The sequence below is a fragment of the Myotis brandtii genome, unplaced genomic scaffold (genome assembly GCF_000412655.1).
Source record: "Myotis brandtii unplaced genomic scaffold, ASM41265v1 scaffold464, whole genome shotgun sequence".
Taxonomy (NCBI): domain Eukaryota; kingdom Metazoa; phylum Chordata; class Mammalia; order Chiroptera; family Vespertilionidae; genus Myotis; species Myotis brandtii.
This window is the reverse complement of record NW_005367743.1, coordinates 69,945-97,734: the sequence shown is the minus strand read 5'-3', so window position 1 is coordinate 97,734 and position 27,790 is coordinate 69,945.

Genomic DNA, 27,790 nt, shown 5'->3' with positions numbered 1-27,790 from the left:
TATTATATTACTGGTGTGAATAGAAATAAGCAGATATATTAAAATCTGGCAAAAGCAACATGAATAAAAAGTCAGAACAAGTGAAATGACATTTAATTCAAAAAAAAATACATAATGGACCAAAAGGGGAGGATATCTCTGTGATTTTTGATAATTTAAAAGCATAAGAATTATGATTATAAAATAATTAATGTAATCTACTGCTAACTACAGTAAATGAATACTTCAGGATTTTTGTTTCTATTTTGAAACTATTTTCCTTACAGAATTTCTACACTTATCCAGAAAATGTCCCTGTAAGTAAGGCTTCAGCTGCACCCCATGCATTTACAGAGGGCACCACATTAGGCACAACCTGGGTGACAGTGGTTTTAGCAGGGTTCTCTTTGAGGTCTTTCTCCCTGACAACCCTGTTGAGTTGTCTGCCTCTGTTGGTATCACACCTAGCTGTTAGCCTTCATTATTTGCTAAATAATTCCTCTATTGTTTGTAAATAATGCCTTGGACTTTAAATCGCTCCATAGGCTGATCCAATTAAATTCATGTTCCTTTGTATGGGCAAACTTTGAAGCCTGTCTTTGAGATCTGTTCTGACCCCATTTAGTTGTCTCCTTCCCAGGTTCTCTCTGGCAAACTTTTAGCTAGTTTATGGTTTAACTTTTTGCTGTCATAGCTACTATCTCCCTCTAAATTGCTTACTCCACAACCATCCTGGTGACCTGCAGTAGTCATGGGGAGGATGTTCCACCACCAAGATGGCCTATTAGAACTCGTTCATTTCTTAAGACCATGTGGATATAAATGTAGTATATTCACTGTGGTCAGCAATGGCTGTGCAAGGGGCATAGGCATACATACTTAGTAGACTGAGAGTGATGGGGTTCTGTTCATCTTTCTCAAGGGAGCCTTCAGCCTATGAATGAGACCTGAGTTGAAGAAGTGAGCCCCAAAACTCTTAAAAACTCTTGGCTGGAATAGAGTTTCTGCAACACAGAGCAGAGAATGGTGAGAAATATTGGTGACTTGCCCCTCCTGAGGAGACACTGTAGTCCTTGTTTGAGATCTGGAGGGAGCCCTATGATCTTAGTTGCACTTGCCCAGAGGGGACCTCCCATAACGCTGACATGGGAGGAGGGAGACTGGGAGTGGGTCATGGCTGAAATGTCAGGCTTCTGCTTTCCTTACCAAAACTTGGTAGATGTTTTTGGATAAATGTTTCCTCATTTGCTGTGTGCTCTTAGGGGAATTTCTAGAGCGTTTAAATGGCTATTGTTTTTAAAAAATGTTTACCAGTTGTTTCATTGTGGAGAGAGTCCATGAAGTTCTGCCCACTGCCCTTCCAGAAGTCATCTCTCTCTGTTCCCACTTTGCCTTATTGAATGTGTTACCTGTACCTGTGTTGCTATTCACATAGTCAATTATTCATGTACTAGAGGCCTGATGCATGAAATCTGTGCAAGGGGCTCAGCCCTTGCCACTATACCTTCGTTTGGAAGGTCGTCCGAAAGGATGTCTGGTCTAATTAACATATTACACTTTTATTATTATAGATATTTTGTTTTATTCTTTGCTTATTCATTGACACACAGACCAGCATAGCCATCAAGACTTGTGGCTTGTCTTACTGTAGGAACTTAATTATAATATATAAATAAAATAACTAGTAGTGCTGGGATCCATGCTAAGCCTTTTTAATATGATATTTAATTTAATCCTAGAACAGATTATGAAGTAGAAATTATGATCCTGATTTTACACTGAAGAAACTTAGGTATGAGAGATAAAATAACATCTCAGGATTGAAACGAGACCCACCTATCTCCAGAGTAGATAACTACTCTTCTCTGTTGCCTGGAGAAAATGTGATCTGATTATAACCAGAATGTTTTTTTTCTGGAGCTGTTTAGTTCAAAAGTTGTAAGCTCAACATAGAAATTCTCAGTCACACTGACACACCGTAGGGGGATACTGAAAAACTGTTCTCTCTGTCTGTTTCAGTCTCTCTCTCTCTCTCTCATTCTTACTCTCATGCTTTCTCTCTCTCTCTGTGCGCCACCTTGCCCCTCACACATACTCTCTCTCTCTCCTTTGCTAATACACTGCTCTTTTACTAACCAAACAGGAATCCTTGAATAGCTAATACATTTCAACAACTGGCTATGCAATACTAACAAAATTGCATAAGCTTGAATTCTTATATAAGCCTTATTCAATTTCTTGCTGCAGATAATTTAAAGACTATGACTCTGTCCAACTTTGGGGAAAATATTTTTGCCACATTTTAAGACACAGGACCTTAATATGAGTTACTTATCTAACAGTTTAGCTTGTTATAGTCTTTTGCGCTATTCATAGAGTTAATCCTTATCTACATCTAAAACATTCTTTCAATATCTACACAAGACTAACAACAGATGTCCAGATAAGATGCTCAAAAATATACCAAATAGCAAAGCCATGTTAAACAATTCAAGTGTAATTTTGGTTAAATATATTTAAGGTTTATTTATTTATTTTTAAGACACCAAAGAAAGGCAATGATGTTAACTGAGGTTTTTTTTTAATTGAATTTACTGTGGTGACTTTGGTTCATAAAATTATACAGGTTTCAAGTGTACAATTCAACAAAACATCATCTGTACACTGCATCGTGCACCCATTGCCTCAAGCAAAATCTCTTTCTGTCCCCATTTTCCCGCCATTGCCCACCTCCACCTACTTCCTCACCTCCTTTTCCCTCTGGCTATCACCATACTGTTGTCTATGTCTATGTGTTAGATATATATGTTTTGTGCTTAATCCCGTCACCTTCTTTTACCCAGTTCCCCAAACTCCCTCCCCTCTGACAGCTGTCAGTCTTCTTGATGTATCCATGCTTCTGTTTCTATTTTGTTTATCAGTTTATTTTGTTCATTAGATTCCACATGGAAGTGAGAGCGTATGATATTTGTCTTTCTCTAATTGGCTTATTTTACTTAGTATAATAATCTCCAGGTCCATTCATGCTGTTGCAAAAGGTAAGATTTTCTTTTTTTTCAGCCGCATAGTATTAGTATTTCATTGTGTAAATGTACAACAGATTTTTATCCACTCATTTACTGATGGGCACTTGGGTTGTTTCCAGATCTTGCCTATTATAAACAATGCTGCAATGAACACAGGGGTACATATATTCTTTCAAATTAGTGTTTCCAGTTTCTTTGGATAAATACCCAGAAGTGGTTTTTCTCCTTTTTCAGAAAGTCTGCAGCAATATGCTATTCCCTAGAATGTCTCCTCAGAGTTCAGTTAATATTTAAAAAATTTCAGAAGCTAAAAAGGGGAAAAAAAACACAATTACTAGGAAAAGAGTGGTGCATTTGTAGGCTCTGTTCAGAAGGGAGTTTAAGTGAGCAAATATTTTGTAGGTAGGGCAACAAAGAACACCAAATCTCTGTTTTCTGGATTTTCATTCTCAAAGGCCATTTCCTTTTTCTTCAACATCTCAGTGTTTCTCTATAATAGTGACAATCAGCATGGAATATTCTAAGAAGTATTGTGTGAAGGTGTTGAAAATATTTAGAGACATATAATTGCTTCCTTTAGAATACTTTGAGCAGAGTGTTAAACTGTAGCTCCTGGCCAAGGAGTGACGGGATATTAGCTGAATATTGTTGAAGAGGGATAGAGATAGTTCATTGAATTAATAACCTAGCTGGCTGATAAGTTAATTTTTTTCTTATTGGGAAGAAATTGTCACAGAATTGAAAACAGACATAAAAAAGCAGTCTTGGAAAAATCAAGAAATATGGATCATAAAGAGGGAAAGAAAATATCAGATTAATAGCAGGCTAATTAAGTGATCCTGAAGTCCAGTAAGAAGTCCTGACATTAGTGATGTTCAATTAAGCAAGAAGCTGAAGTGTGATAGGACTTTTAAAACACAAACTACAAGCAGCTAACAGGTTTAGGCATATGTTGTCCCAAAGCTTCTAGTGAGAGAAAGTCGAAGTTTTACTAGAAAGAGAAAGAAAACCGAAAACCAAAGTTTAGTTGAGAGATCATTTATGAATGACAGCAAGAGGATTTAATATCAAAGGTATCCGTTTATACCTATACATGTTATGCTTCTTTCAATCTTCCTCTAAATGACACTTTTAGAAAGAACTCTTAAAGGTTATCACAAATGTCCAATAAAAATGTTTATGCTACTTAATAAGAAGTTACGTTTACAGGAAAAAAAAAACACATCAGGAATGAAATTGTTTTATTGTTACTCATGCTCCCAGTGGTCCACACCTAAGAAAATCCCTATTCTGGGCGGTTGGGATTTCACTTGACTTCCCCCAGCACTGCAGGCGCTAGGAGGAAAATGATCAGTATCTGTGGGGTTAGTCCTACCTTTCCAAATGTGGAGAGTGACAATGAACATCAAAATCCCCTTTCAAAGAGACTGTCTTTCCTCACTATTCTTTGGAAGAAAAGAGACAGATAATAAGAGCCTGTTCTTTTAAATACAGTCTCATTTCCAGAAAGGCAGTGTGTCTGAAATCAGTGTTGTGGCAAGCATTAAACTCATCAGCCTGAACAGTGCACGCACAGCTGCTTCCCTCAGGTGCATTGTCAGACTTTCTGATTTTCAAAGAACCAACAGAGCTGAGATACAATGTAACCCTTTTCACAACCGTTCATCTTAGTGTTCAAGCCCGCTGCACGGTCCCTCTCCCCTGCTAGGCAATTCGAATGGTCCTGAGCTTTGCAAAGCAAGGATACAGATCGTTTTACCTTTAAGTCCTGATTGCATCAGGTTCAAAGGGAAATGCTTCTAAAAGAGGTGAAAATACAACAATCTCTTACAAAGCCATGGCACAGCCCCAAACCCAACCTCCTGCAGTGAGTCAAAGGAAAGAAAACAGGATAGACAATTTGACAAAATGGCCTCATCGATTTAACTAATCTTTCTGCTGTCTCCTACATAGAATGGCTGGGTCTATTTTCAACATTGTTATCTGTGCTTCCCATACATTATTTTATTGAGTCTTTAAAATCAACTAGTGAGGAAGGGATTGTGAACTAAGGAAAAGCACACGAAGTTCCTCTCGGCTCCTTTTTTCCATCCTCTCTTTGGTCATTCCCTGGAAATGAGCCAAGGTTAAAGTCAAGTTTCCCACCTCAAGAAGGAAGTGTCCAGATTTGGACCAGTTAATTTTAAGCTTTGTTTGGGGCTCATTCCTGAGGCATAAACCTCTGCACACAGTGCTGAAACTGTAACAGTTGGAAATGCTCTCTACCCTCCTGCATTAGGTAACCAGGCCTGGGGCAGTGCCCCAAACTGACTCCATTCCAAGCTTTGGGAAAAATGGCCCTATCTCTCTTAATCCTTTTCTTTTGTCACTAGGAGGTATAGTTTTCTTTTCTTTTCTTTTCTTTTCTTTTCTTTTCTTTTCTTTTCTTTTCTTTTTTTTTCTTTTCTTTTCTTTTCTTTTCTTTTCTTTTCTTTTCTTTTCTTTTCTTTTCTTTTCTTTTCTTTTCTTTTCTTTTCTTTTCTTTTCTTTTCTTTTCTTTTCTTTTCTTTTCTTTTCTTTTCTTTTCTTTTCTTTTCTTTTCTTTTCTTTTCTTTTCTTTTCTTTTCTTTTCTTTTCTTTTCTTTTCTTTTCTTTTCTTTTCTTTTCTCTTTCTTTCTTTCTTTCTTTCTTTCTTTCTTTCTTTCTTTCTTTCTGTCTGTCTTTCTCCATTAAAATAAATTTGAATTGAGGTGAAATTTAGACTTTAAAGTAGATATGAATGAAATAGGTCTGATCTGCTTTTATTTGAGGTCAGAAAGAAAACAGCACACTTCCAAGCCTGCATCTTGAGATTTTGACCTGGAGTCTGGGCTCAGAATCCTACACAGATCTGTGCTACCTTCAAAGATTTTTTGGGTAGAGGCGACTACTTTAAGGGAGGATTTGAGCTTGTATTTCTGGTTAAATACTATGATGTTATCTTCATTACAACACAGCTCACACATCCTCAACAGTATTACTAATACAATTTTACACATGAAGAAACTCAACAGCAGGGAGTTGAAATAATTTGCCTAAACTCATAGGGCATTAATACACGGCAGAGACAAGCTTTGAACCCAGGCTTATTGGACTTCAAAGCCTTTACCTTTTCGAAAATTTGTATTGATTTTAGAGAAAAAAGAAGGGTCAGGGAGAGAGAAACATCCATTGGCTGCCTCCTGCACACCCCCTACTAATGATCCAGCCAGCAACCAGGGCATGTGCCCTGACTGGGAATCAAAACAGTGACCTCTCAGTGCATGGGGTGATGCCAAACCAACCGAGCCACACAGGTCAGAGCATTTACCCTTTTTAGCCAGCAACCAGGGCATGTGCCCTGACTGGGAATCAAATAGTGACCTCTCGGTGCATGGGGTGATGCCAAACCAACCGAGCCACACTGGTCAGAGCATTTACCCTTTAAAAAAAATCACATTTATTGAGGTAAACCTGACATATAGTAAAATCCACACACCTTTTAGGTATGCAATGCTATAAGTTTTTCTTTTTAAAAAATCATTTATTTTCCTTGAGATGAAATTCATACACATAAAATAAACCATTTCAAAGTGCACAGTTAGTTCAGTGACATTTAGTGTAGCACAATGCCGTGCAACCCCCACCACTATCTAATTCTCAGCTATTTTCAATACTATGAATTTTGGCAAACTCATGCAAAAAGGATATTCTGCAATTTGCAACAGCATGGATAGGCTTTGAAGACATTATGCTAAGGGAAATAAGCCACTCACAGAAGGAAAGATACTGCACAATTCCACTTATATGAAGTATCCAAAATAGTCAAATTCATAGAATCAAAGCCTGGAATAGTGTGGTCACCATGGACTATGGGGAAGGGGAAATGAAGTTCCTAATCTAGGGGTATGAGGTTGCAGTTGAGCAAGATGAATAAGCTCTGGAGATGTGCTGTACAACATGGTAACTGTAGTCAAGAATAGTGTATTGTGCTCAAAGCCTTGCTTTTTAACAATTACTCTAAACTAAAATGATATTTAAAAGTACTAGCAATATAGACCATGTATAAACACCAAGTAAACGGGACAGTGGTCAGTCTAAAGGAAGTGAAAGGAAGCAGCTGTTACAGTAGACAACGAATCTTCATGAAGGAGCTCCTGGTCCATAACGAAGCCCAAACACTGCAAAATAGAAAAATTAAGCAGGAAACAGACACAAGAAAGGAGAAAGCCAGCCCAATTCAATGCAACATGCACACATTTATGCTGGTGCCCAGGTAGGGTTCCCAACAAAATAAATCACCAGGTGACCAGAAGGAGGGAGTTACACCCTACCTCCATTCCAAGTGTTCCTTCTTTCTGCCCCACAAATGACCCCATCCATTTGAAGAGCTCAATGTTTATTGTTGCTTGTTTCTCTAACCAACAAAATGAAAACACGTATCTGCCATGTTCATATATACTTAAGAAAACCATGAAACAGAATATTAACATTTGGAAAAAATCTGACATTGTACTCGATGCACCAAAATTGCCACTTCAGTTATAAGGAGTGGTCCCCAAATCAAGATTCTCTCTTCACGGTTTAACATAGTGAGTGATCATCCTGAATATTTGATTTTAAAATTAAGGTGTTATTAAACCAAATAAAGAACCTTGTAAATGATGTGAATTATGCAGAAGTTGTAAAGACACGTGAATTTGAAGATATATAATAGAAGACAATATATTTTTATCTTGGATAAAAAGCTATTAGAACTCTTTAAAGAGTATTAGCTTAAGACAGATTATTAGAACATTTTTGTTAGATAAACATTTAAAATGGCCTCTGACAGTAACTCATTTGAATTTTACAAAGCTATTCTGTTTAACATTTCTTTGTCATGTATCTCACATAGTGTAAGTTATCTTTATGTTTTAAGCACTAAACATCATTAGGAAATAAATTCAAAGACAGATTCTTGTCAGAAAATGGAGAATAAAATACTTAAACTATATTTTCAGAGCTGCATGTCCACACACAAAATTTTTCTTTTTCAGGATGTCTTATTTGTCTTGGTGGAGAAAAACCTGGTGATGCTGCTGATGGTGATAATAAAATAATAATAATAATAATAATAATAACAATAACAATAATAATAATGTTATATTTTAGAAACAATTGAATGAAATTCAGCTTTTGGTTTGCCATTTGGTTTAAGATGTAGATATATCCTTGTGGTAGGCAGAGAGTTCTGAACTTGAAATACAGCTTATTTGTACTGTTGTGTGATTTACTCTGTTTAAGAAACTTGTGGAACTCTCATTCTACCCCCTTCAAGACTGACCAGTAGTCCCCCCTTATCTGCAGTTTTACTTTCCACAGTTACAGTTACCGGAGGTTAACCTCAGTCCAAAAATACAAGATGAAAAATTCCAGCAATAAATAATTCATGAGGTTTAATTGCATGCCATTCTGAAGAGCATGATGAAATCATATGCTGTTCTGTGATGTGGATCATCCCTTTGTCCAGCGTCTCCACACTGTAAATGCTCCCTGCCTGTTGGTCACTTGGTATCCCTCTTTGTTACCAGGTCGACATCTCGGTATCACAGTGTGTGTTCGGGTAACCCTTATTTTACTTAATAATGGCCCAAAGCACAAGAGTCGTAATGTTGGCAATTTTGATATGCCAAAGAGAAGCTGAAAAGTGTATGCATGTCTAAGGGAAAACATAGTATATATATAGGATTCAGTACTATCCATGGTTTCAGGCACCCACTGGGGGTCTGGCGCCTTGTGGATAAGGGGAAACTATGCCATTTGACATGTTCATAACAGTTTGCAGGGAGAGAAGGAGGAGAGTACATACATTTTTAAGCTGATGAGTTTGAATTCTTTTAAAGAAGATGACACTTCTTTTTTTATATAAAGCCTCAAAATAACCAAATTATATATGAAACCTATCAAGAAGAATCTATTTTGGGTAAAAAGGGACTGAGGTCCAGATTCTTGCCTACTCAGTTTCGTGATGGAACTGGAACACGAAGCAGCTCATGGAACTCTAAGGCTTGCCTGAAAACACTTAGAAAATCCCTGCTTTTAATCACCTATGAGGCTCATGTGAAACTGAAGGATTTCAAGAATGTCTTCTTAAAGTGGAGGAAGTGAAAAGGAAAAATGTTTGAGGCAGAAAATGAACAAAATATGGTTGTCTTTTAAAAAGCAAATTTAGAAAATCTACTTGGAATATATTGTATTTGCTGTTAAAATGATGTGTAGGTTCTTAGCCCAGTCCTCCTAATACTCAAATGCCCATCAAAATAATAATGTGGCTGGAATGAATCTATTAATACACTTAAGACCATCTGAGACTTTCAGACTAACTACTGCTCCCTACCTCTTAGTTTTATAATCTTTTTTGGTTCATGATTATCCTTAAATCTCTCAGTCCTTGAGTCAAGAAACCCTCTTTGACATCATTAGCTAAAAAAGAAGCCTGGTAGAGAATATGAAGAGAATTAAAGCTCAACAATGACATATTCCTGATTTAGAGAGGCAGTTTCAATTTAAAATAGCTGGTCCTGTGATCAGATCACTTGCCCCATTTTTGGTTCAGAAAATATTGTAGTTTTCATGTGAATAAGATCTATCTATCTATGCACCTCTCTTCTTCCATGGCTTTTCCGCAATCGCAAAGAGAGAGTCTGTCGCTCTTTTTCTCCAATGGCTGTCTTGAATAAGGGTTAAGTGGCTCCAGTTTGGCTCTGTGTACTACTATGATTCCCACATCTAGTCCTCAAGATTCTCACTATTTTGTTCAATGGCCATTGGGGAGTTTCTTCCCAGACACACATTCTCTGCTACTTTGGTCCTCTCTGACAAGTCTTTTATTTGATTAATTCTCAAGTTTGTGTCAGACATCTGTCAAATAAGCTCCTCATATTCATGAGAAAATAGTCTCTGAGTGGTTCCCATCAACTGGAGGGAAGGCAGACACATGACCCTCATACTTGGGGTGGTTTGAATCATAGTACAAGTTGTTTAAAGAAAATCCTTATCACAAAATCCATTTTATGCTGACTCATTCTTGTCATAGTTAATTTTGAAACTAGTTCTTGACCTTTTTAATGAAAAATTTTTACATATTAGTCAGATGCAGGAGTTTTGATTCAAATATAGGCATCCTTGTTTAAGAGCCAAGGTTTCTAACCACTAATCTATACTGTAAGTTATTATTAAATGCTGCCTAATTGCATTTTTTCCCTTTATGTTTTATGAGTGTGTGTATACATATGTGTCTCATATCTTCAGTTAGACTGAAAGCATCTAGAAAGTGGAGATTACATTTTTGTCAGTATTGTTTTTGTATCTCCATGGGAGAAAATATCTTATAAACAAATGGTGTTTAGGTACTTTTAGTTAATATTGTTTTCCTGACATGACAGAGTTGCTTTACTCCCTCTCCTACAAACACTTAATAATTCTGGATAAAATAAGATAAAATATATTGTAAGTGAATATACATGTTCAAAACTTTGAATGGAAAAGTAGTCATTTCTTAAAATAAAGAGGGCAAAGAAAGTCACAGAATTGAGGGAGCTTTGGTGCAAACACTCAATAAAGGATTGAAACCACAAAAGCTTTAGTATCTAGGAACAGGCTTCAAACACCTTCCACCAAGAAAAAGACATATGGCCCAGAAGAACTGATGAATCTGGTAAATCACCATAAAGCCAGAATTCACAAAAGACTGCCTTGTCCTAGATGTGAGAACTAGGTAAGTTCTGTCTACCAGCTAAGGAAAAACTTTCAATGGACCAGAGTCATAGTTAGGGAGAGAGTCCCACACAAAATGTAAATCCTCAAAGAATCAAAAGGGAATGTTGACTTCTGATCAGCATAACTAAAACAATATTTGAGACATATGTTAGTGAAATCATACAACATACAATAAAACATTAAACAGAGGAAAAGGTGGTTAACCTTTAGTGGAATTATTCTTAGATTGATATTATTCTACTAGATCCTCATCTTTGAATTATGAGAGGAAATAACCTTTATCCTAGAATTCTATACCCAGCTAAACTATCATGAATATTTAGGGTAAAATAAATATAATTTTGGATAGCCAAAAACTGAGATGTTGGTATTAAATGTTTACTAAAGGATTACTAAATTAAATACTTAACATAAGACTTGAGCTCAAAAGAAAGAAGGGACTTCAAGAAGTGCGGGAAGCCACTGCTTTCCCAATAAGAGTGCACCATGGAACTCGGAAGGCCGATGGACCTTGGGTGTTGGCAGGGCTTATGCTAAGCACCATTGTTCTGTTGAGATAGTGGTGGCTCGAAGCAATTCCCTGACCTAATACCCTCAAAGTCAATGTTTACGGGACCTTACTGATCTTTACTGATCTTTATTAACCTTAGAGATGGTCTGTCTGCTACCTGTTTGCCGTGATTTACTGAGGGCATGTGTATCTAAAATGAAATAAAAAGTGGATAAGGAGAGGTTTTGGTGTGCCTCTCCAAGAGAGAGGTCTCCACCTGGCCCCCTATGCCTTCTAAATTCATATTTCTTGTATAGTATTTTCATTTGTGTGTCCGCCCCTCCTTCAGATCCTGAACCCTAGCCATGCAGGTAGCAGCAAAGAAGCAAAGTTGAGGAAAGAAAAATAATTTTTAAAATATTTTTGGTTCTATGATTTTGATTACTATGTACAGATATTCAAAAGATAATAATGCTTTTTTGTTTTTTAAATTTATATAAATGTTGTCATACTGTCTTTGTCAACATAATTTTTTTTTATTTTTCACTCAACATTAGTTTTTAGTCAGTTGTGTCTGTTAAGCAATAAAATAAAATAGTGTAGTAACATAGAAGGGATATCAAATCAATGGACAATATTTTTTATATAATTTAAAATATCTGGAGCAAAAATGACTAAATTTTAAAATACTGACAGATTTGAATAGTAGTTATACAAGTGTTAAGCTTTCCGTAACTTATTTTATTGTTTTTTAAATTATTTTTAAATTAATTTTTTTCTTTCACCATTTATCCCCTCTATGTCCTCTTCTACCTCTACCCACCCCTCTCACCACTCCTAAAATCACCATGCTGTTTTCCATGTCCATATGTTCTCTTTCTTTTTTTCTTATTTTCTTTATTTCTTCACTCCTGCATTAACACCCCTGACACACACACCAGAACTGTCTGCCTGCTGTCTATGTCTGTCTCTATTTTGTTTTTTCATTGAAAAAAACAAACAAAACAACAACAACTTAAATGAGTTACACACCCAAAGAGCAGAGCAGGGAAAGGGAAAATAATAACTCTACAGAAACTGACAAGCACCATCTGGTCAAAGTGATGAAGTTTAATATCATCAGTGATGCTTTGTGGATATCATGCACCCCTTGATTTGATGTGACAAAATCATATTTCCCCCCCAAAACCTATAACTTGAATCTAATCATGAGAAAATCATTAGATTAACCTCATATTATGGAGATTTTATAGTCCCTAGCAAGTACTTTTCAAAAGTGACAAACCATGTGAAACAAATAAAAGCTGAGAAATTCTCATGCACCAGAGATTGGGGTGATATGAAAACTAAAAACAATATGACACCTTAGATTCAATTCTGGGAAAGAAAAAGAACATTAGTGGAAAAAGCAATGAAACTCAGTCTCAAGCTTACTTAATAATAACATACCAGTGTCAATTTCTTAGTTTTGACAAATGTAACAAAATAATTTAAAATGTTAACAATGAGGGAACAGGATAAGAAGCATACAGGGACTCTCCAAATTATGTTTGCAACTATTCTATAAACCTGAAATTAATCCAAAAAAAGCTTGCTCAAAAAACGTTTATTCAAAAGAATTAAAAAAAATCATTCTAAACGTAAGTAAACAGTATCCTATTATCATAAATTGAAAGGCCAATATTTTATATCTGAAGCAAACATAGTACATTGAAAAGAAGGAGTGTGCTGTCCCAGTTTGCCTGAGAACATGTTAGCTAGTTAGCCTGAAGTATTTAAATAATGAATCCTCAAAAAACTGTAGTCCCTGGGATTTTTCATAGACTAACACAAAGATTTCATGATTTTGCTTCATGTGGAATAATATCTTTTAAGCTCCAATTAAGTTAGAAAATAATTTTTCTTCCAACATGTTAGAGGATATTAAACTATTTCAACCAGCACTGTTTTGGGCAGACCCCAGGGAATATCCCGACACACAAAGGCCCGTGAATGCTGATGGAGCAGAACACCACCATGTTACATACATCAACAGAAGCCTTTTCTAGATTAAAGCCGGCGGCTGGCATTTCAGAGTATGTTAGGAAAGAACAATCTTAACAGTCGTGTAGAAAACTGTATTTTAAATCTAAACTGTGGATAACTATTGATACAGAGACTAAGAATTCTGATACAGGGAAGTGCTGACTCAGAACAAACTTGCCAAGTTTGTGGGGCATAAAGAAGAAAATTTGCAAAGCCTGAGTGACAAAGCAGCAGAGAAAAGAGAATATTGCATTAGTAGTTCCAGTATAGATTTTCACCAGTTTCTTAGAGAAAAGATTTTAAATGAGGGCCTAAAGTTGAATCTGTGTATGAATATTTGTGATAAGTTTTATGTCATTCTTATTCACTTGTCCTTTTAAAATTCTTAGTTGAGTAATATCTTCAAGTATAAATATCGATCAATTTTTTTTTCCTCACTGACATATCCCAGCACCTAGAACAGTGCGTGGTACAAAATAACTGCTAAGTATTTATTTGTAGAATGTCTAAGTGAATGATATCTTTGGGTGCCAACAGCCACTGATGTCTCTCAGTGGTGGCAGGGAGGCTGAGGGTCAGTAGAGAGGGAAAGTGTGTCCCCAAGCCAAATACTGTTAGTTGAGCTTTGATCAGTCTCCCTTGCTGGTGCCACCAGTCTGTCCTGGTGTTGTCAGCAGAGCTCCTATATCATCCAGGGAAGAAGGACCTACCTGAGCCATTGGTTTAGCTCCAGTTTCTATAGCAAACCATAGACTGAGTGGCTTAAGCAATGGGCATTGATTTTCTCACAGTGCTGGAGGCTGCAAGTCCAAGATCAGGCACTGGCATAGGTGAGTTCTGAGCCTTCTCACAGATGGATGCCCTCTCATCGGGTGCTCTCATGCCCTTTCCTCCTTGCATGCCCTTGGACAGAAAAAGATCTCCCTCTCTCACTCTTTCTTCCTCCTACTCTTCTTAGAAGGGTGCTAATCACATCATGAAAGTCCCACCCTCAAACCTCATCTGAACCTAATTATCTCCCCAAAATTCCACTAATAAATATCATCACATTGGGGATTAGGTTTTCAACATATGCATTTTGGGGGGACAGAGACATTCAACCCGTAACAGTCACCTTCTGATGCCAGCTTAAGGGTCCTGGAGATGCAGGGTTGGGGCCATTGTCTTTGGTTGTTGTTCCTCAGTCCCTGGGTCTTCAACCAGTTTGCTTTCCTCTTTCCTTTTGTCAGGGCCCTCCTTTGATTGCCTCTTGTATTTTTCCAGGGTTTTTGTTGTTTTTAGTGAGACAGAGTAGGGAGAAATGAGTCTACACTACCTCATTTCCACCAGAATTCGCATTTAATTTTGAAACCCATGGAAAGTTTAGTTATATCCCACCTCCTTATTGTCATGAGCTTCCCACAAATATTTGTCAATTTCAAGTCTTGATTTTCCTGTTGTGATTCAGCTAGTGCCAAACCGACTACCATCATCTAGAGCAGTGGTTCTCAACCTTCCTAATGCCACGACCCTTTAATACAGTTTCTCATGTTGTGGTGACCCCCAACCATAAAATTATTTTCGTTGCTACTTCATAACTGTAATTTTGCTACTGTTATGAATCGTAATGTAAATATCTGATATGCAGGATGTATTTTCATTGTTACAAATTGAACATAATTAAAGCATAGTGATTAATCACAAAAACAATATGTAATTATATATGTGTTTTCTGATGGTCTTAGGCGACCCCTGTGAAAGGGTCATTCGACCCCCAAAGGGGTCGAGACCCACAGGTTGAGAACCGGTGATCTAGAGGCTCACTCAGCTGCACATTTTCTCGTCATAAAACCTACTTACCAGCTCTGCTTTTAAACTATTTGATTAGTGTGAGTGGACTCACTATATTGGAGAACAAAAATTGGAAAATTGCTTCTGAAAGTCAATTTTGGTCATTTCTCTCTTACTCGTAAGCATAGAGATTGAGTTGGCCTATTATGGGATTTTCCCTGTCTCTTACTGGCATGACTGAGAGTCTCTTAACTCTGACTTCTTTTCATTTTATTCAGTGAATTAAGTCATCATTTGTGTATGCATGAAAATGTTTTAGCTGAACTTATTATGCTAGAAAAGGAGTGATGATAACTATTTTGACTTATTACTTTCTGTATGGTTAGGATAATCAAACATTCAGCAAGGAAGAATAAAAGCACTGTAGGTGGTATAAATGAGCATGAGAAAGAGCTTCCAAAATCTCTTCCAAATAGAGAACACTTCCCGCTCCTTCCCCTCCCTTCTTCCCACTCCACCCACGTCCTCTCCCTACTTTTAGACTGTTCCTAAACCAGGAAGTAAAAGTTGTGAGTGGGAAGGGTTGAGGAGTGTGTATGTGTAACCAACAAGGGAATTTATTCTCTTGATGAATCATAATGATTGTACTATAATCACACGTTCCCATGTACAGTCCTGAATTCCTGTGCCAGCATGCAACTGGGCAAGCCTCTGTTTCCTTCTCTGGCTTTTTCAACAAAATAATATATTCAGAAAATTAGAGCTATTAAGAGCCTTAAAGACCATCAAATTCCAGTCTCCCATTTACAGGAGAGAACTTGAGAGGAACATAATGAGAATCATTTAAGTTCACACACTTGTGCGAGATGGAGGTAGGGTGAGAACTGACTGCTTTTAGGCCAGCATTGTTTTTATGATACTAGGTTGTCTCATTTCAGTTGTGGCCACTAGGAGCTGTCATGCTTTAATGCATAGTATTTGGTAAGTCCAGGAGTACATAAGAACTATCTCACTGCTCCTTAGGACTATACAAATGTCGAAAAACAAATTATAGTGACAATTTACAACTTGAAGTGTACCATCAATATCTCTTTATTACTACATCTATTTTATCTTTATCTTTTCGTTCTTATGCTTTTAAAGGAGTAGAGACATTATGAAGGTTGTAGGGCATTTTTGTCTTACTATCGAAACTCTTTCTATTGGAATAGGACAGAGTGTCTTATGGCTAAAGCCCATATCACGGGTCAGTTCTCATTGCCTTTTGTGTGCCCAGCTCGAATGGAAGACATAGCATATAGGAAATACTCAGTAAATATCTTTTCATGAATCTTTGAATGAATGTTTCCTACAATCAAGTTATGTTTTATCCCAGGTTTTATATTTTTGGAGCAAAGCAATTGATGCAGATATTATCAGAGGGATTAGCAAAAACTGGACACTGACAAGAGGAGAGTCAGAACCAGATATCTGCAGAAGTGGGAATCCCACTTCTCAAACTCTCATTGGTTTCTGACGAATGTGCACTATTATCAATTATTTGGCAAAAAGGAACTCCCGATAAAGCTAGGGTGAGACAAATGGACAAGACCAAACCTTTCTCTCCCATGGACCTGGATATAATCCTGCCTGGATGCATACAGTGTGACCATACTCAAGTATAAATCAATTCATGTTGAATTTGGCAAGATGTGATTTCTGGCCATCTGTGTGTCTACAGACGGATGGCTGGAATGTGTGAGGTGAATGAGGAGCATGTGCAGAAATTCAGGAAGCATTTGAAGAGAATATCAGAGAGCAAGGTGGCGTGATGGTTGGGAAACTTCACAGTTAAGTCTCCACAAGAGTGTTGCAAATGAGCACGTTCCAATAAAAGGACTTTTCTCGAGGAGAGAGAGAGATCTGCAGAAATAGAAACAAATTAATTTTAAGTCCTGGATGGTCATAAGACTAGGGAGGGGTTTGGCAAGCTGTTGATAAAGTCTGTTGGGAAGAGAAAATTCAATAAGATCATAGTAACCAGTTTTTTCACTTATCTGAGAGATGATCCTGTGGCAATGAGATTAGACATATTGAGACGGCACTGAAGGGCAGAATTGGGACCAGTGGGAGAAGTTATAAGGAGAAACATTTCTGTGAACATGAAGGAAAAGTTTCCAATGGCTAAAACAGTTCAGATTTAGCCCAGGTAAAGAATAGTTTACTTTTATCATAGGTGATATTCAAATACAGGCTTATTCACCACTTAAAGAAAACATTCAGGGAATCTAAGAATATAATAGATTCATAACTTCCTTAATGAACTCCTATACAGCAAACACCAGCCAGCTATCATTTTATGATTCTTTTAAAGCCACTCCGGCTGCTATGCATTAGGAATAGAAAAAGAACCTGGTTGGCCCTTTTGACATCCATGCCAAAAACAGCAGCTCAATATCTTTTAGAACTACATACATATTTCAACACCAGTGTTCCATATCAACTTGACTCTCTTAATGTCTCAGAATCAGTGAATCAGTCTGTATTCCCTCAGGTAAGTTACACGAAATTGTTTGTGTTTACACATTAAAGGTTAAGAGACGGATTGCTCAGACTTTTTAATTTAGTTCCAAATTATGCAGGCATAAGTCTGACAAGGACACGCATTGAATTCCATTTAAAAAACAATTATCTTCCTTAATGCTTCAAAGAAACAGGGTTGAGTTAATTGTTTGGGGGAAGAAATGATATATAAATGTGGATATAAATACAGATTTCCAAACAATACAAACATAAAAATGATTTCATGTCCCTTGGCAAGAGTTGAAGAAAGAGGGAATTTAGGGAATTTTTGTGTTAATATGTCACCAATCATTTTTCTTTGTAATGCTCGATATCACTGCATATAAACCCAGGATCTCCACAATATGGAAATGTTAGAACTCACAGTAAAGGCAATAGGAGATGTAGCAGGAAAGACCCCTTTAAGGAAAAACCACTATATAAATGTCTAGAAGAAGGAATGAAGAAATGATGTCCCATTTTAAGACACCGAAGATTCTAATGGTGAAAGTTACAGCTGCCATGCTACCCTTCGATGGTGATGTGCTTGGAGCTGATTTCTGTCACTTATCATGGGAGCTGTTACGGTTCTCTGAAATTTTATGGCCACTACAGAAGAAGGTTGTATAAAGTCAGAGTTGGAGTTAGAAAAGGATGTCTGTTTTATGTGGGCTACTGCTGACTTCTATTACATTTCCATTTCTTCTCCCACCCTGTCTGCTCTACTAAATAATAAAACAAACACGGACCAGTTTCCTTATATCAAGGTGGGAAGAGGCTCTTCTTCATGGGACATTAAATCTTTACTCATTTGGACTGGCCCTTGATGTCCTAAAAATTTAATATTCTTATATAAAGTTGCTCTGAGAAAGACAATGTTTTATGCATTTTAAGATTAATATTTCACATTTTCACCTTTAAGAAATAAAGGTGCAACTTATCATTGAAGGTATTTTAAAATATCTGTAGGTCAGTCAACTATATCAATAGTTGTTGTTTCTTTACATGTTCAAAATTGGTTTTCTTTCTGGTGGCATGATGGACAACTGTATCTAGTAAACATACCAGTCAATAAATTGATTGTGGCCCATTTGAAGACAGAATATATGTAGGGGGAGGGGGTTTGTTGTTGTATGAAATAATCTATTATTATCTTCTGGTATCAATAAAAAAGAAGAGCCAATATAAAAATATACATATGGGGCCAACAGCTTGTTAGAAAATTCCATAAAAATACTGAGCATTCTTTTAAGAAATATTGCATTGTTAAATCTCTGGGTAGCAGATAAAGCTATGTTGCATGGAAAAATACAGATATTGATGATACTGATGCCATGATGAAGAAAGTCTTTCCAGCATAAAAAAAAACTAAAAACCTGGACTACTTTCAGATGTTGGACAACTGAGCCTTTAAAAACAATGATTTTTAGAGAGAGAGGAAGGGGGAGGGAGAGAGAAACATCAATGTGAGATCGAAACATCAATCTGCTTGCCTTCTGCATGCCCCCTATCAAGGATTGAGCCCACAACCCTGGCATGTGCCCTGACTGAGAATCAAACTGGCAAATTGTTGGTGCATGGGACAACACCCAACCAACTGAACTATACCAGCCACAACTGGAAACACAGGTCTGTGATCCTTAAGGGAGGAGAAACAGGAGATGGCTCTATTTTTGTACCAGATTTCCACATGGAGCCACTCTTTGTTGCTGGTGCAGAGAGTGGAACCCAAGCAGAGCACTAGGGACTTGCTGAATTGAGAAAATAGAGCTCTGATTTTGGGAAAATCAGTCAGTGAGCATTTTCAAAGCTGATTACTGCAAAACAGGCAGCTATGCAGAAAAATGTTTTTAAAATCTGCCCAGGGATCTTCTTGAGTCTGTTGCTAAATAAGAAGCTTGCCTGCCCAGGGTGACAGTCCATGAAGACAAACTAAGAGTGTCAGAGAAGCTGAACGCTTCACAATTCCCAGAGCTCACACAGAGTGGGGACACATTCAAGTTCATAGAGAGTAAACAATCCCCTGTAACACAGGGGCATTTAATAGATATCTCAGAAAGGTAAAGCCTTAGAAGTATGTATAAAATAACTGTGCATTGAAAGCTCCTAGAGACCTGGAAAACACCAAGCTAATTTACAAGTAACATAATTGCTAACCAAAACACCATTCCATACACTATAAAGAAAACAATAAAATACACTCAACAACATGACATCTATATCTCAGAAAGGTAAAGCCTTAGAAGTATGTATAAAATAACTGTGCATTGAAAGCTCCTAGAGACCTGGAAAATACCAAGCTAATTTATAAGTAACATAATTGCTAACCAAAACACCATTCCATACACTATAAAAAACAACAACAATAAAATACACTCAACAACATGACATCTACAAGTCAAGCATCAAATAAAAAATCACCTGGCATTTAAATAAATAGGAAAATGTGACCCATGGCTGGGAGAAAATTTATTCAATAGAATTAGACTCAGAAAAGAGAGCAAGCATCAAATAAAAAATCACCTGGCATTTAAATAAGTAGGAAAATGTGACCCATGGCTGGGAGAAAATTCAGTCAATAGAATTAGACTCAGAAAAGAGAGAAAAAAAGCAATTAGCAGGTTAAAAATTTAAAAATGTTATAAAGATATGACTAATAATTAAAGTAAGACATGTGCATAACAAGAAGAGAACTAGAAGTTATAAAAAAGAGGTAAGTGCTACTTCTGGTGATCAAAAATACACGACTAAAAAATAAAAAATTCCCTGGATGAGCTTAATAGCAGATTTGACACTGTAGAAAAAATATCAATAAGCTTAAAGATCTTGCAATAGAACTACCAAATTGAAGCAGTGAGGAAAAAAAAAACCTCTAACCACGCAAGTCTAAGGACTTTAAAGAAAAAACATTAAAGTAGAATATTCAAATATTCAAACAGAACAGGCATAAAATTACACCATGGTAAGCCACAATAAATTGCTGAAAGTCAGTGATGAAGAAAAAAACTATTAAAGCCAGCCAGATGAAAAAGGAAACAAAGAATCACCATAAACTTTCTTTCATAAATACTAGCCAGAAGACAATGAAATAATGTTGAAATGATGAAAGCAAAAAAACACCTGTCAACTCAAAATTCTGTGTCCAGAGAAGATATCCTTCAAGAATAAAGATAAAATACTTTGTCAGAAAATTTGAGAGAATTTATAGCTAGCTGACATCATCATGGCCCACATTTAAATCTGTCCAAAGTTGTGAAAACTCCTCAGGTTTTGTTTTGTTTTGTCTTTGCTTTTGTTCTTGTTTTAAGAGAATGTGGAATCCAGAAATGACATGAAAACTTCATGTTCATCACTGGGGAAACAAATAAAGTTTTAGAATGGATTATTAGCTAGTTGCTTGTAGCACTAAGCAGAGAAAGTGGCAAAAGCAGCAGCCAGCATACATTTAGAAAGAATGAAGACATGACAAACTCACCTCATTATTTCCCTATTGGTTTATTTAGGAGGCAGACTAAGAATATGTGAAAAGCACAGCTTATCTTGATTTCCAAACTCAGCTTAACAAATTCCCTCAGGATCCTCTCGGGGCAAGATGAAAAATTTTATATAAATGACAATACATTTGAATGTTTTGTTAGCTGATGAAGGTTTATAACCTAAAAGGTTGATAACAAAGAGGAAAAAATTTAACAATGAAACTTGGTTTCTGATAAGAGTTTCCAATTATTGAGAGGAACAAGAAAGTTATTTCCCAACAAGATATCAAGTATTATTTTATAATAGAAAAATATTTTGTGACTAATTAAAATATGGATATAGGCAAAATAAAATTATGGAAAAAGCATTGTAAAGAGTGCAAACACTGTCCTTCAGTAACTTTTGACCTTTCTTATGTCATTATATTTCCCTGTGATTTTATGTCTTTATATTTTGGGGAAAGAAGTATAGTTTTTGGACTTTAAAATCTCTGGAAACTTTATAGTTTTAATAGTCTCTTTTTCTAATTTTCCATAAATAGTCACACATCTATTTTGGTCATTCAGATATGCTTAAGTGGAAAGGTAAGACCCCAGATGAACCTGGGAATTGCAATATCACAATTACTGATACTTTGTTTAAAATGAAACTCAATTTAGAATTTTATAATAACTTATTCTTGCATGGTTTTTCTCAAGTGGTTAAAAAAAGCTTATAAACTCTAGATAAAGGCAAATCCTTTAATTAAACATGCTGAGTCTGCCTAGGTACACACTGAATGGAAAATTGGAAGGCTTTTAAATATTTAAGAGGAATATAAATTGGTAAGAAAATATTATTAGAGAAGGCAGGATGCATAAAGAATAGTCAAACAGAGATTAATTATTTGTCTCCTCCCCCCAAATAGTAGAAATGACTACCAATGATGAAGTTCAAGACATGAGTATTGCTTCATCTTTGTCTTTCTCTTACTCCTCTTTCTCCAAGAACCTCTTTCATTGACTTATATGATATTTACTGGTAAAATATGAAAGATGGGAGGTCTGATCACATAGCAGTGTCTGGCTCAAACACTCCTCCTTGTGGGATATTAAAAGCCTGGTGGATTACATGTGCTCAGCTATTTACCTGCCTATAAACCTCACTCATAAACCTTACCAGGTGTATTGCTAGTAGTGTGTGTTCCTGCTGACCACAATGGACATACCACATATCATAACCATATGGTTTGAAGGAGTCAATGACTTATAATAGACCTCCTGGTGGTGGAACATCCTTCCAATGAGGACTGCAGATCAGCAAGATGGCTGGTGACCAGGTGGCCATGATTGCCATGAGCCACAACAGTCTTAGAGTGACCAGGTCACTTATCAGACTAAAATTTCTCATGCCCAGTAATTGTGGCATTCATAAGCTGTCATATCTGTAAAGCTCCAAAGTAAAAAGTATCATTTGGAAATTCTAGAAGAATGAATTAGTCTCAGGTTAAAAACAAACAAACAACTGTAATAAGACAGCTAGTAGCCAAGGGAAAGGGGCCGGCCTCATCAGAGCTGGGAGGATACAGCAGGAGAGCTTGCACAGGGTCAGCACATACAAACAAAGAAACTTAGTCTATGGCAGCTACTCCTGTAAGCAGTAAGCTCGACGGGAACACAGAAATGATATGATCTCTGCAGAGACCCAGAACAAACTAGATATAGAAATAAGCTCAGTAAGAAATGGGAGCAGAGCTAGGCCATGTGCTCATCCCAGCCTCTATTTCCCATTGTCCATCTCAGACTCCATTTCCCATTCCCACCCCAAGGGGAGGCCTTATATATTGGAACTCATAAAGCTGTGGGCAGTCCGTTTATCTGGATGGCCTTGCTATTCTTTTGTTAGACTGTATAATTGATTGGGACCTTCTGAGTTCCATATACCCAGCACTAGTGAGAAGACAGGGTGGTTGGATGAAATCATTCTGACCTCTGCTGATGGGATTCTATTACACTTGGCCGGGGGCATTGCTGAGAAATGACTGTAATCCTAAAACTTTCTGTAGTCATGCCATTGAAACAATATCGCTTTCCTGGAGCAGAGAAATAAATTAGTCTCCATATAACAAACTTAATGCAGGCAGGGATGTTATACAATACTATTTCCCAGTTTAATGACCTTATTTATCTAGTTAAACAAGTCACTAACTAGTATCTCACTGTAGATTGTCAGGTCTATACAGAGAAGAGTCTACTGTTCCCACAGTGATGTGTCATAAAGGTGTCTTAGCAAATCACATTCATTACTAGCACTTGGTGTGCAGCCTTGGACCAGCTTTTCCTCCTGGTCCGCCATGAGGAAGAGTGGACTACGTTACCTTCTTTAGGCAAGGAGCATCCAGGGTTCGATGACTGTCCAGAACTCCATAGCAGTGATGTATCATCAGTGGGTTGAGGAAGCCACAGCATAATGAGAATTGTTTGTTCGAGGCCAACATTCCATTATACTGTCTTTTAAAAAATTCTTAGTTTGACATTTTTAAGCATACACAAAAGGGGAAAGTAGTATATTAAACCATCATATACACATCCTATCATATAAACATATATTCTTAATATCAGCATTTCTCAACATTCTGAAATTCTTGTTTCATTTACACTTCTCTGTGTGTTTTTTCTCCTGAAGTATTTTAAGCAAATTTCAGATAAATATTCATAATATTTTTAGAATGCTACCACTAAGATAACTGCTTGCATTTGCATGCCATTTGGGCAAAGTCAATTAAAGATGGATGGGCCTTTTTCCAGACAAAAATCCAAGGCCTTCGTGTGTGTGTGTGTGTGTGTGTGTGTGTGTGTGTGTGTGTGTGTGTTTGATTTTGAGAAAGAGAGAGAGAGAGAGAGAGAGATCAATGCAAGAATAAAACATTGATTGGCTGCCTCCTGCACATGCCCTGCTGGGGATTGGGCCTGCAACCCAGGCATGTGCCCCATGACCCTGACCTGGAATCAAACAGGCAACTCTTTGGTGCAAATGACGACACCCAACCAACTGAACGACACTGGCCAGGGTAAGGTCCTTTGGAGAATATATGTGCATTCGCTCAAAATGGTGTTACCCTGCTTATTAAGTGCAAAGTACTAGTCTTGCAGCCTCCCCCCTTAAACAATGATTACTCAACACTTGATTGTCCTCCTAAGAGATTGGAAGCAGCATACTCTGTGCTTGGGAGTTTTACTAGAGCCAAGTCACCACACAGGTGGCTAAGATCAAATGGGATACTTGAAGCAAGAACTGGAAATATTCCAGGCACCAGTAAATACAAGCCATGTCCTTTCCTTTCACTCTGCCTTTCGGAGCCCAGGTGATCACCATTGTCTGTGAACAGTCTTAAAGATGATTGGTGTACTTGTCTATGAGATAACCAATAGTCACTGGCCCTCGTTCTTTGAACTGGAGGATTTCCTCCCACTGCTGACCAGTACCACCCTCTGAACTGTGACTGCCAACCTACCCTGAAGTCACACTGTCCCCCTGGTGAAAATTTCCTGACTTCCTGACTTAACTTTCCCATCCTTCAATGAGACATCTCCAAACCCAAGTCCATAATTTGAAAGAGCTCCCTAAAAGCTCCATATGAAAATGAGTATCTATTAAGAGCAAAGCCTGGTCCCTGCTTTTATCTTATATTTGTCATTATTACAATAATGCCAAGACTTGCCTATTTCCATAGCTATAGGAATGAATTTGTACCCGAATGTGACTGTGGTTGTGGATGAGCAAAATCCAGGACTTGATATATAAAGTTTTTCAGAGCTTGATTCTAAGCTCTCTTTTTAGTCTTATCCCTTGAGCTGCCTTTATCCACTATGTCTGGGCGCTCCTGTAAAATGTTTGCTTTTGTTCAGTGATTCCTCTACATGGAATACCTCCCCCACTCCATGTCTGCATATCAAATCTTATTGATTCTCATAGGCCCAGGTCAGATGTTACCTCATATTTTCTTCTCTGACCTCCTATTGAATTTAGTTATATTTCTTTTAGGACTCATTCTTCATTGTATTATAGTCATTTATACTCACACCAGACTGTTAACAATTTTGCATGAGGAACTGAATTGTATGAGACTGAGCTCTGGGGAAGAAACATCAAGAAAATTCCTGCCCCTATGGAGACCATGGTGGAAGAGGGTGGCTTGAAAATTAGCACTGCGAGTGTAGGACAAGGCAAGGTCTCTAATAGGAATATGTCACGGGTGCTGTGGTAGAGCAGAACGGGCAGCTTCTATTGTTGACCTTATCATTAAAGGCCCCAGAAAGAAGTGTTGCCTGACCACAGACTGGAGGATGTGTAGAAGTTCCTATATAGATAAGAGAGAGGAAGATACACCAATCCAGTGTGTTACTATTTCCCTATCTGTTTTCAAATTGTGATCTCCTTGAAGGCAGGGATTATGTAGGTATTCCATGTAAGAGGAATCCGTGTGAATACTCTTTAATTTCTCAGCACTTTTATGCATATCATAAAGGACAGTTTCAATAAATATGAATTGTCTGAAGGAGAATTTTAGGATAAGTGTCATCAAGCAGCATGAGGAATTTGAATAACCAATAGGCAACAAAGTGATGAGAGGGTACCACTGACTATTTTACACAGCTACTTAGGCTAGTCCTGCTATTATGGAAATTGGTGCAGGGAGGAGGGTGCAGCTGTGCAAGTTCTGGCTAGAAATCTAGGAATGTAGCACAATTCTGGTCATATTTAGGATCTCTGAAAACTAGGCTACTTCTATCATCATTAACAGAGAGCCTTCTCCTTTTATGCAAAGTGGGTACTACTGATCTGTGACCTATAGGTTGCCCAGGATGATAAGGAGGTTTATGAGCCTCCCACAGCTCCTCATTTTCTCTATTTAGTCAAAAGGTGCATGTTTAGAAGGCCATAAGCTGGGTCAAAAATTCAAGCTATCATTGAGGGAGAACTGTCCCCTCATTAACACCAAGTTCTCACCAATTGAACTAATCTTTTGGAAAGAAAACAATCTGAATAGGCTATGAAAATCTGTTTTAGTATCCACCTAGTGTCTCAAGTCTGAATACTTGGAATTGTCCCTTGATCTGTATTCACCTTCATATCATTGGTACCTTTTATCTTCCCAGCATCTCCACTGCCCTTAAGGGAGCTCCTGACGTGCTCCAGCCACCTAACCAACTCTCCTGCCTCCAGTCCTACCATCTTCTAAACTCTTTTCCTAGCAGCTGCCGGGGAATTAAAAAACAAACAAACAAAAAACACCCACTAATATAAGAATGTTATGTGCCTACTAAAATATATTCATGACTTCCCATTGCTTTTGGGCTGACTTCCAACCTGACTTACAGATCTTCCATAATCTGCTGCTCACATCTGCAGTTTCATTAGTTGCTACTGCACTCTTAGACCCTATACACAAGCCATCCGATACCACTTGTGGATTACTTGGTTCCATAACCATGCAGAAATGTGTTCCTTATTTTGTACTTATGCTGCCTTTATTGCCTTGTGTAGTCCTTTCCCCAACTAATGTCATTGGTCCTAAAAATTTCAATTGTCTACTTTTTCGTAGCTCTTTTTAACATACAAACACACACATACACACAGTTAAACTGGATTACCTGCCCATCTTTATGTAATTTCACAGCATTCTGGACTTATTTTCTTGCTAAGAACAATATTGTATTTTAATTGTTTATTGTCTATGTTCTCACTCTTCTGTTTCTCCTTACTATTGGCATGCTGCCTTGGTTTTCTTTCTCCTCCACCACCCAGCATTATACACGGTGCAAAATGGCTTTTCACACTCTTCAGTAAATGGATCTATCATTTATAACCAGTTACACCCTTTGTTAAAATGTGGCAAAATGACTAACTCTCTGTATTGCAGGTTCTTCACTTATCAAACAAGAATTACAGCAATATCTACTACGGAGGGTTGTGATGATTAAATGCAATGTTGTATATGAACAGATTTTGAAACTATAAAGCACTTTAAAAAAATTCAAATCAGAGTTCAATCTTTGGTTATAGACCTTAATCAATACAAGTGTATTTGCATTTCTCAAATATGTTTGGATTTCATAAAATTTGCATACCCTGGAAGATAGACCCAGCAATCACTTCCATAGTCTGAAAATATGAATAAAAACAGAAGGCTCTTAGATAAGCCATTACATTTGAGAATAGAAATACAAACAAAGGCATGATACATTAGTTGACAGATTGATGAAGCAAAGTATGGCTATTATTTTACATACGTGTGTGTGTGTGTGTGTGTGTGTGTGTATGTGTGTGTGTGTATGTGTGTGTGTGTGTGTGTAAGATTTGGATGTCTTCCCCTTGCAAATAATTTGTGAAAATAACAGCCCAGAAGAACAGCTTTATACAGCTTTTTTTCTTACATTCATCTGTGTTTCTTCAGACTACATAGCTCTTAAAGTGGAAAATAAGGCACATAAACTGCATTTGAAAGCTTTCTCTGCAGGATGACTCAGTCTTCTGGCGATTGTTCATTCTATTTCTTTTGCTTATAGAGCCACTAGGAGGTCAGTTTAAAGTCTTCAAGGAGTCAATGTGCTCACTGCTCAATTTACTGCTTAAATAAATAGCCAAAGAGTTAAATGGTCATCCTCCAAATGCTGTTGCACTCAGAAAATGACCACGCAAAACACACTGCCACCTTTAGCACCGTATTGTCGTAGAGCTGGTA